We start from the raw sequence: 10,441 nt of genomic DNA on the forward strand, positions 1-10,441 counted from the left end.
CACGCCCCCACGACACCACAGCCAGGCCCACGACACCACAGCCAGGCCCCCACGACACCACAGCCAGGCCCCCACGACCCCACAGCCAGGCCCCCACGACCCCACAGTCACGCCCCCACGACCCCACAGCCACGCCCCCACGACCCCACAGCCACGCCCCCACGACCCCACAGCCACGCCCACGACCCCACAGCCAGGCCCACGACCCCACAGCCAGGCCCACGACCCCACAGCCATGCCCCCACGACACCACAGCCATGCCCCCACGACACCACAGCCACGCCCACGACCCAACAGCCAGGCCCACGACCCCACAGCCAGGTCCACGACCCCACAGTCATGCCCACGACTCCACAGCCAGGCCCACGACCCCACAGTCATGCCCACGACTACACAGCCAGGCCCACGACCCTACAGCCAGGCCCACGACCCTACAGCCAGGCCCACGACCCCACAGCCAGGCCCACGACCCATCAGCCAGGCCCACGACCCATCAGCCAGGCCCACGACCCATCAGCCAGGCCCACGACCCATCAGCCAGGCCCACGTCACCACAGCCATACCCACGACCCCACAGCCAGGTCCACGACCCCACAGTCATGCCCACGACTCCACAGCCAGGCCCACGACCCCACAGCCAGGCCCACGACCCCACAGCCACGCCCCCACGACACCACAGCCACGCCCACGACCCAACAGCCACGCCCACGACCCAACAGCCAGGCCCACGACCCCACAGTCACGCCCACGACCCCACAGCCAGGCCCACGACCCCACAGCCAGGCCCACGACCCCACAGTCACGCCCACGACCCCACAGTCACGCCCACGACCCCACAGTCACGCCCACGACCCCACAGCCACGCCCACGACCCCACAGCCACGCCCACGACCCCACAGCCACGCCCACGACCCCACAGCCACGCCCACGACCCCACAGCCACGCCCACGACCCCACAGCCACGCCCACGACCCCACAGCCACGCCCACGACCCCACAGCCACGCCCACGACCCCACAGCCAGGCCCACGACCCCACAGCCAGGCCCACGACCCCACAGCCACGCCCACGCTCCCACAGTTACGCCCACGACCCCACAGCCATTCCCACGCTCCCATTGCCATGCCCCCACAGCCACGCCCACGACACCACAGCCACGCCCCCACAGCCACGCCCACGCCCCCACAGCCACGCCCACGACATCACAGCCACGCCCCCACTGTCACGACACCACAGCCACTACGCCACAGTCACGCCCCCAGAGCCACGCCCCCACAGTCACGCCCACGCCCCCACAGCCACGCCCACGCCCCCACAGCCACGCCCACGCCCCCACAGCCACGCCCACGACACCACAGCCACTACGCCACAGTCACGCCCCCACAGCCACGCCCCCACAGCCACGCCCCCACAGCCACGCCCCCACAGCCACGCCCCCACAGCCACGACCCCACAGCCATGCCCACGCTCCCATAGCCATGCCCACGACACCACAGCCATGCCCACGCTCCCATAGCCATGTCCACGACACCACAGCCATGCCCACGCTCCCATAGCCATGTCCACGACACCACAGCCACGACCCCACAGCCATGCCCACGCTCCCATAGCCATGTCCACGACACCACAGCCACGACACCACAGCCACGACCCCACAGCCACGCCCCCACTGTCACGCCCCCACAGCCACGCCCCCACTGTCACGCCCACGACACCACAGCCACGCCCACGATACCACAGCCACGCCCCCACAGTCACGCCCACGATACCACAGCCACGCCCACGATACCACAGCCACGCCCCCACTCACGCCCACGATACCACAGGCAGGCCCACGCCCCCACAGCCACGACACCACAGCCACGCCCACGACACCACAGCCACGCCCACGATACCACAGCCACGCCCCCACAATCACGCCCACGATACCACAGCCACGCCCCCACAGTCACGCCCCCACAGCCACGCCCCCACAGTCACGCCCCGACAGCCACGCCCCGACAGCCACGCCCCCACAGTCACGCCCCGACAGCCACGCCCCCACAATCACGCCCACGATACCACAGCAACGCCCCCACAGCCTCGCCCCCACAGCCACGCCCCGACAGCCACGACCCCACAGCCACGCTGCCACAGCCACGCCCCGACAGCCACGCCCCGACAGCCACGCCCCGACAGCCTCGCCCCGACAGCCTCGCCCCGACAGCCTCGCCCCGACAGCCTCGCCCCGACAGCCACGCCCCCACAGCCACGCCCCGACAGCCACGACCCCACAGCCACGCCCCCACAGCCACGCCCCCACAGCCACGCCCCGACAGCCACGACCCCACAGTCACGCCCCCACAGCCACGCTTCAAACAACAGGGAGGCGGTCGGCCACACACCTGGTCATCTGGTTCCAATGTCTCCATTATAATATTAAAACAAAGAACTAATCAAGTTCAAGCTTTTCAGCTTTGCTGAAGAACTGAGAAGCCAACCTTATGTTATTAACCGTAAAACACAATAAGTATAATTTAAAAAAAATATGTCTGGAAACGTTTTTCAATGTAAACAATGGCGGCGGCGGCGGAGGGCTGTGCTCCTCTGCCTCCGATGCAACTACAGGGCCAACATTAACTAGCATAACCTCACCTTTATTGTTGAGTGTAGTGTCTGTGGGCGTGTGGTGGACTCGTTGAGACTGTGGGCGTGTGGTGGGCGTGTTTACACTATAGGTGAGATGGACGCGTTGAGACTGTGGGCGTGACTGGTGGGGCGAGACGCCATGGCGGCCGGCAGCAGCGTCGCCTCCTCCTCCACCTTCCACCTCTTACGCCTCAACTACTCATCTATTCCCACTACCACACTTCTCTAATATATATAACAAATTTACTAAATAATTTTGTGTTTGCTTTAATATTTTGGGGGCATTTTATTGTTTATATTTTATGATAATTACACATGATAAATTTAAAAAGTGTACTGCCGCGCACTCTGCTCTCCATTACAAACCTGACAATAACTGTCTGGTATATTACGTTATATGGGTTGTACCTGGACCCCTGAGAACAGTCTTTGTTCCTTATGTCTCACACCAGGTTATGCTCACTTATATGTTCTTGCATGATGAGCTTCAGCTCCTGGGCCTTGCCTCTCTGTCGTAGGTAGCCTATTATATAATTGTCCCCTGACATTCTGGCTACCATAGTGTAGCCTCGCCCATCACCACTTGTAGCTCATTCCACTTGCTCATTAATTTTACACTGAATAAGTTATTGTTAACACTCACATGGCTGATTTGAGTTTAAAATCTTACAAATGTCTTACAAATGTGTCTTACAAGATTAATGTTAATCTTGTTTTATCCTTTTTTCTAATGTCTGAAAAATATTACCAGTGTCTTACAAATGTGTTTTACAAATGTATCTTACATATGTGTCTTACAAATGTCTCACAAGTGTCTTACAAATGTGTCTTACAAATGTGTCTTACAAATGTGTCTTATAAATGTATCTTACAAATGTGTCTTACAAATGTATCTTACAAATGTGTCTTACAAATGTGTCTTACAAGTCTTGTCGCCTCATATCCTTCATGTTTCCCAAAATGGTGAGATGAAGTTTCTTAAGCTTTCCTCATAACTCCTACCTCGCCCTTCTCCTCGCCAACCACCTCAGTCAGGCTCCAGCCCTAGACAGGGTCGACTGGGCCGACTGGGCTCCAGCCCTAGACAGGGTCGACTGCAGCAGTTTAGTAAACCTTAGTGTTATTTTAGGTGAGGCTGCCACAGTGGGGCTGGATATTCTGGTGATGGTCTACAGTTAGTGGTACAAGACCTGAAAGCTTTCTTTTCCAAGTTTCTTCAGACTATATAAATGTTTGATAACTTTGCATACACCACTGATGTTATCCAGGTTATATGTGTGGTATTTGGTGACGCTTGTGGCTGATCACAGTTGTAAGGTAGACATGAGGCCACTGCTTGGTTATGGACTTTAATTACATTTATACTGTTGTTGTTGTTGGGTTTGGGGCAGCTACCCTTCAGGGCCGTGTGCACCCCGTCGTTGGTGTGTGTCGAGGAAACATAACTCGCCAGTTGGCAGGAAAACTGCCTCGCTTTACATCAGACACATATCCCACACACAGAACCATCTGGAAGCCTATCTATCGACCACCCAGGGACACCAGACAATAGATGCATCAAGGCGTCCTGTGAACTGTGCTTAACATAACAAAGTTGCTTCATCCTGCTTCATCCCTGAAGACGAGTGGACGTCTAGACACCTGCTCGGCTTGGGGGCAGCCAGATCACGTTCCGTTATGCCAGTTTACCCATAGGGTGTTGACACTGTCGTCTGGCATTATTCAACCATCAAGATTGTTACGACGCTTGGCGCACATATTGCCCGGGGTCACAGGGAAGATGATTCATTTTGAATGTTTTCTGGATGGTTCTTTGGGCGGGTAGACGGTGTCCGGCGCCAGCTTGGCCGAGAGGGGCTGGGAGTAGGTGGGTCTTGGTGGGCTCCTGGTGTGCCCTCAGCCGTAGTGGGCTCCTGGTGTGCCCTCAGCCGTGGTGGGCTCCTGGTGTGCCCTCAGCCGTGGTGGGCTCCTGGTGTGTCCTCAAACGTGGTGGGCTCCTGGTGTGTCCTCAGCCGTGGTGGGTTCCTGGTGTGACCTCAGCCGTGGTGGGCTCCTGGTGTGTCCTCAGACGTGGTGGGCTCCTGGTGTGCCCTCAGCCGTGGTGGGCTCCTGGTGTGTCATCAGACGTGGTGGGCTCCTGGTGTGTCCTCAGCCGTGGTGGGTTCCTGGTGTGACCTCAGCCGTGTTGGGTTCCTGGTGGGTCCTCAGACGTGGTGGGCTCCTGGTGTGCCCTCAGACGTGGTGGGCTCCTGGTGTGCCCTCAGTCGTGGTGGGCTCCTGGTGTGCCCTCAGACGTGGTGGGCTCCTGGTGTGCCCTCAGACGTGGTGGGCTCCTGGTGTGCCCTCAGCCGTGGTGGGCTCCTGGTGTGCCCTCAGCCGTGGTGGGCTCCTGGTATGCCCTCAGCCGTGGTGGGTTCCTAATGTGCCCTCAGCCGTGGTGGGTTCCTGGTGTGACCTCAGCCGTGGTGGGTCACAGAGCCAGGGCCCACCACAGAGCCAGGACACACCAGAGGTTCACAAAGACCTACAAACTCCCGGCGCCTTAAGACCAAGTTGGCGCCAGACACCACTTCCTACCCGATGAGCCAACCGGAGAACTGAGAAAGAAACAAACAACTGTTAACGTGTCTGTGGCCCTAAGCTATAAGGGCCCAACATGTGCAACAGTTGGCCGTGGGTGAGGAGTGCCAGATGACAGCGTCGTGACCCAAAGGTCAATAATGGCCATCCATTACCCGGCAGTCCTCAGGAGTAGCAGGTGTCCGCTCCCCGTCATGGTTAAATTAGAGGTTGTTTACTTATAATTGTGTATGATTAGCAGCGACCCAAGCGTGGCAGGCGTCTTGGTCTGTGTTTACATTGATGGCATATGCCACGCAGCGCAGGCTAATGGGTAGTATTGTTTGTTCTGACTTCTCTAACTTTGTATTGTGTTTAACTAGGTATAGACTCCAGGCTGGAGCTTCATACTCCAGGATTGGTCTGACATAAGGGGCATACAAGGTCCTCAACGATTTCTTAAGGTTTCGTTGAAACTTGTGTCAACGACACAAATTTCTTAAGGCAGTTCTAATGTTGGCCAATCTAACATATGCCACTGATGATATCCTTTTGATGTCGGCCTCTGGGGACAGGTTCAGTGTCATATCAACCCCCAGATCTATCTATCTGACTCTTGCAGGATTTCACCTCCCAGAAGGTACCTTGTGCTTAGCCTTCTGCTCCCTTCGCCTAATTTCATTAATTTACTCTTCCTGAGTTGAACTTTAGTAGCCATTTTCTACACTATTCCTCCAGTTTGTCGAGGTCGTCCTGTAGTTTCTGTATATCTTCACCTGTCTTAATTCTCCACATATCTTTATGTGATATCTTGATGTGTGCGTGTGTGCATTAGCACATTCATAATACACATATATTTATACAAACATAATTATACAATGCACACATTTTCACGTACACAAAATCATTATTACTAGACAGTAATCATTGTATTTTAAATAACGATAAAAGTCTTCAATATATTTAAAAGAAAACTATGAAAAATAGTTCAATTAACTTTGTTATTAACGAGCGTTCAATCTGAATCATTTGCAGATAACAAGCATCGTTCAGCGTCCGAGAATTCATGGTTCAATCGCTCCACAGAGCACCTGTAAATTGAAGCATTAGATATCCCCCCTCAGCCCGTCCTCCAAACAAAGATCCAAAAGTGATTCCATGCACCCGCCAAACCCCCTGTTTATGAATGAAAAGTGGTTTACACACGACTCACAACTGCTGACGTTCGAACATATCCGGAACAAGTGCTTCACTGAGGAATTTTGTTCGAACCACAATGCTGTAAATGCTTCACCCACGTACTACAAATACAAATAATCGCCAACAGAACCTAAACACCTAACCTAACCTATCCTATGCCTATATATGCACAATATGCTAATATATTATAATATTAATTTATACTTGAGAAAATTCCCGTTTTAAATAAACAGCATGTTAAAATTTATGAATGCGTCTGTGGGGTCGACCGCTGGATGTAATGGACTTGAGTCGAGGACGGGTTGCCCCCCTCCTAATTACCGTAGACAAGGATTAATTACCAATTACCGCCTGTAAATTCTTAAAAATTCGGTAATGTAATTAGGATTACGATCCAAGATTGTCTTTGTTGATTGTTTTGTTCTTGTTGTTATTGGGTATTTCTAAGTCCCATTTTTTGTCTTAGAAATAAAAATTATGTGTTTGTGGGGGAACAAATTGGCAAAATGAACAGGGAAAGAGAAAGGAATCAAAATAACAATACACTTAGGGCATGTTACACGAACACTAGGAGTCTACAAACAAAATAAACGATTTACATGCTCTTGTTTGCATAGAAACAATATATATTATTGCACTTACTGAAACATGGATGAATGTAGAAAACAGAGAACTATTAGCTGAATATCAAATAAATGGGTTTAAACTATTTCACACAGATAGATCTATTAGTCGAGGAAGGGATCTAGCCATATATGTTAGGGAAAATTTTAAATGTAGTCTCAAAGAGTGAATCAAAACTAAGCCAAATACGGAAACTATTTGGCTAGAATTATACGAAAAAGCTAGAAATCTTATAATTGAAGTTATATACAGGCCACCAAACTTAGAATTGAAGCAAAGAATTGAAGCAAAGCATCTATGGGATGAAATATCTAGAGCATCTAGGTCTAACAGTGTTTGTGTCATGGGTGACTTTAATTTTAATGGAATAAACTGGATTAACAAACAGGGAATAATGAAGCAGAAGATTTTCTAGAATTAATTGACGATTGCTTTCTTAAGCAACACATTAAGGAACCAACGCAGGAAAATAATGTTTTAGACTTAGTGTTAACTAACAGGGAAACACAAATTAATGACATCGAAATAGAGTGAGAGCTAGGAAACATTGATCACAAGGAAATCAGATTATCATACAATGGAATAGATTTGTAGGAGAAAATTCTGTTAGAGTACAAGATTTTCGAAAAGCTGATTTTAATGGCATAAAAAAAATTTTGGGTGAAAAAGATTGAAAAGACCTGGGCCTTTGGGGTGGGCCAGAAGTGAACCTAACTGTGGGTGATGTAAAAAGGGATTTCGATGTTGATTCAAAATGTAACTTATTTAAAAATATTCTAAGCAATGCATAGGAAATTAGTCTACCATACTGTGGTGTTTGTGTGTTACTGAGGAAGTCTTGGTTGTAGGGTTCATATAAAGCCATTGCTTGGTTACTGACTTTAATACTTAAACTGATACATGACTAGTAGCTACCAAGCTTGGCGGGCGTCCTGTACGCTCTTGTTTACCTCCCTTCGGCGTCTGAGCCGCAGCACATAGAAAACGGATGGTACCGTTTTCTGTGAACATGACATCCCTCCTTTTCTTTAAAAAGGATGAATACAGGATGTCTACCATGCTTGTAGCACAAAGCAATGTTATTGACACAAAGTAAGTTATTAACATATCAAGAGATATTGCATACATTTAACATTAATTAAGCACACAAAGAATTTAAACAACTTAATCTTTACCACAAAGGATTTCAATGTTAAAAATACATATGCAATGTTAAACAAACATGAAAGAAACTGTAATACAGAGTTACAAAATATTGAATGAGAGATCTGCATTATTCAAACAATATTAAATTTAGTTCAGCATGACAAGTAAATACTTTGCATTACAAAGGAACACAATTAATCATCAAATTGTGTAGGGCGTTTAACATGACGTTTAGGACGAGAGTCCCCAAATACAAGAATATCCCTTGATGAATTGTTTATTGAGTTATAACTCATTTTTTCTTTTTCTTTTGCACGACTTTGCACTTCATCATTTTCTACACTAGTTGGAATCACTTTGAAATAAGCCATATTACGTGTTATACTATGATCTCTATTACTAGCTGTTACCATAGTTCCTTTTACACAAATCACTTTATATGGTTTTGTATCATACGGCATATCTAGCTTTCCCTCTTTTTTTCTTTTTAACGAGAACAGTGTCTCCAACCTTTATGACCTGTTCCTTTGCACGTTGATCATGAGCAATTTTCATTTTGCCCTTGGCTAGTGCATCCTTCTGAGCGAGACGTTTATCCGTTACCTCGGCTGGCATGACGGGTAGTGCGATTCTCATAGGACGTCCAAATAAAAGTTCGCCAGGTGACTTGCCCAGTGTTCCATGTGGTGTTGCACGGTAGTTCCTGAGAAAAACATACATAGCTTGTTTCCAGGATCGTCCTTCGGCATGAGCACAGCGTACCGCTTTCATGAGAGGTTGCATGAATCTCTCGACTTCTCCATTTGCTTGAGGATGTAGTGGCATCACACGGCGGTGTTTAAATCCAATATGCTCTGCAAAGTTGACGAAGTCTTGTCCATTGAATGACGGTCCATTGTCCGTCTTGACAACTTCAGAAATGCCAAAATTTGAAAAGATCTTGTCGAGTTTCGGGATGACAGCCTTTGCAGATGTGGAAGTGATGATTTCTACTTCTGGATAACGTGAGTGATCATCAATGACTACCATCAAGTACTCTCCAGTTGGTAGCGGTCCGCAGAAGTCCATCGATACTTCCGTCCATGGTGCAGCAGGTAGTGGTGAAGGTTGTAGAGGTGTTGGTCTTGAAGTATCCACTGCAGCTTGGCAAGGGACACAGGCATCATGCATATCCTTTGCTTGACGATCAATGCCAGGAAACCACACCTTTTCTCGTAGCAGCTGTTTGGTCCTAACAAGACCTTGGTGTCCTTGATGTGCAAGCTTCAGAGCACGTTGCTGGAGAACAGCTGGAATAACGATACGAGTACCTCGCAGCACGGTGTCGCGTTGTTGCGTAACACTTAATTCTGTCTGGATGCGTTCAAGTGCTTTGAATGCATCTTGGTCAACTCCTGAGGGTGGGATGCCTCCCTACGGAAGGGATTATACATCAACGAGTGCTTGACCAGGAACAGACAGCAAATCCTCTACCGCCTGCGTCAAATCCGGCAACAAAACCCAGATGCTATTCATCAGTGCTTCGTTAGAGATGGTCTGATAAAGGTGAGAAAAACCGCAGAGGGCAAAATGTTTACTATAACTAGTGAAGAAAACCTCAACACTTTCCTCTCCCAATGTGGTTTGTCTCACCATATTATCACTCCCAATGAATTAACTTAATTAACCCCCTGTCAACTAGTGGGGCTAGGTATCCTAAGTCTCCTTGGTTCATTTTCTGACTTAATTTTTAACTTACTCTTACCTAGTCATTTACCGAAACTATTTAATTGAGTTATTAAAGTAGTTCTTCAGGTCTTTTTAATTATACAGTCATTACTGAACTATCTATAGTTATTAATCATTAGCTCAAATTTGCCTATGTTTATTATTCAACTTTTCTTTGATTTCATTTATTACCTAGGTTGCCTAGCCTTGCCATGCTCCCTTACTCCATTGTACCCCTGGCTTTGCCTGCATCTCAAATTGCAAACTGTTACTTACAGTGTACCTGTGAGTACTCGTAAGCAATCTACCTCATTTTTGCTCAATTTGTTTTTTTGTTTTTTGTTTGTATTGCTTAGTCTTGCTTATATTTTTTGTTTTGTATTTCCATTTCTTGTGTTTTGTATAGTCCATGTTTACATGTTTTTTCTTTAATCTCATTAATTGCCTAGGTTGCCTAGCCTAGCCATACTCCCTTACTCCATTGTACCCCTGTAAGCCCCTTTTGTGTTTGTTTTGTACAGTATTGTGTATATTTTTTTTTCCCTATTTTATAGCTTTTTTCTACTTATTTCTGATTC

General features: G+C 48.9%; 1 long non-coding RNA gene across 1 annotated transcript in view; it reads right to left on the reverse strand.

Annotated features, from left to right (window-relative positions):
• Positions 1 to 3,165, reverse strand: part of LOC138373613 (uncharacterized) — a 306,568-nt gene extending 303,403 nt beyond the window's left edge. Inside the window, exon 1 of the long non-coding RNA XR_011231274.1 lies at positions 2,634 to 3,165. This is a non-coding gene — a long non-coding RNA (uncharacterized lncRNA). The remainder of the gene's footprint in view (positions 1 to 2,633) is intronic.
• Positions 3,166 to 10,441: the final 7,276 nt, after the last annotated feature.

Source organism: Procambarus clarkii, chromosome 42 (assembly GCF_040958095.1).
Source record: "Procambarus clarkii isolate CNS0578487 chromosome 42, FALCON_Pclarkii_2.0, whole genome shotgun sequence".
NCBI classification, from domain to species: domain Eukaryota; kingdom Metazoa; phylum Arthropoda; class Malacostraca; order Decapoda; family Cambaridae; genus Procambarus; species Procambarus clarkii.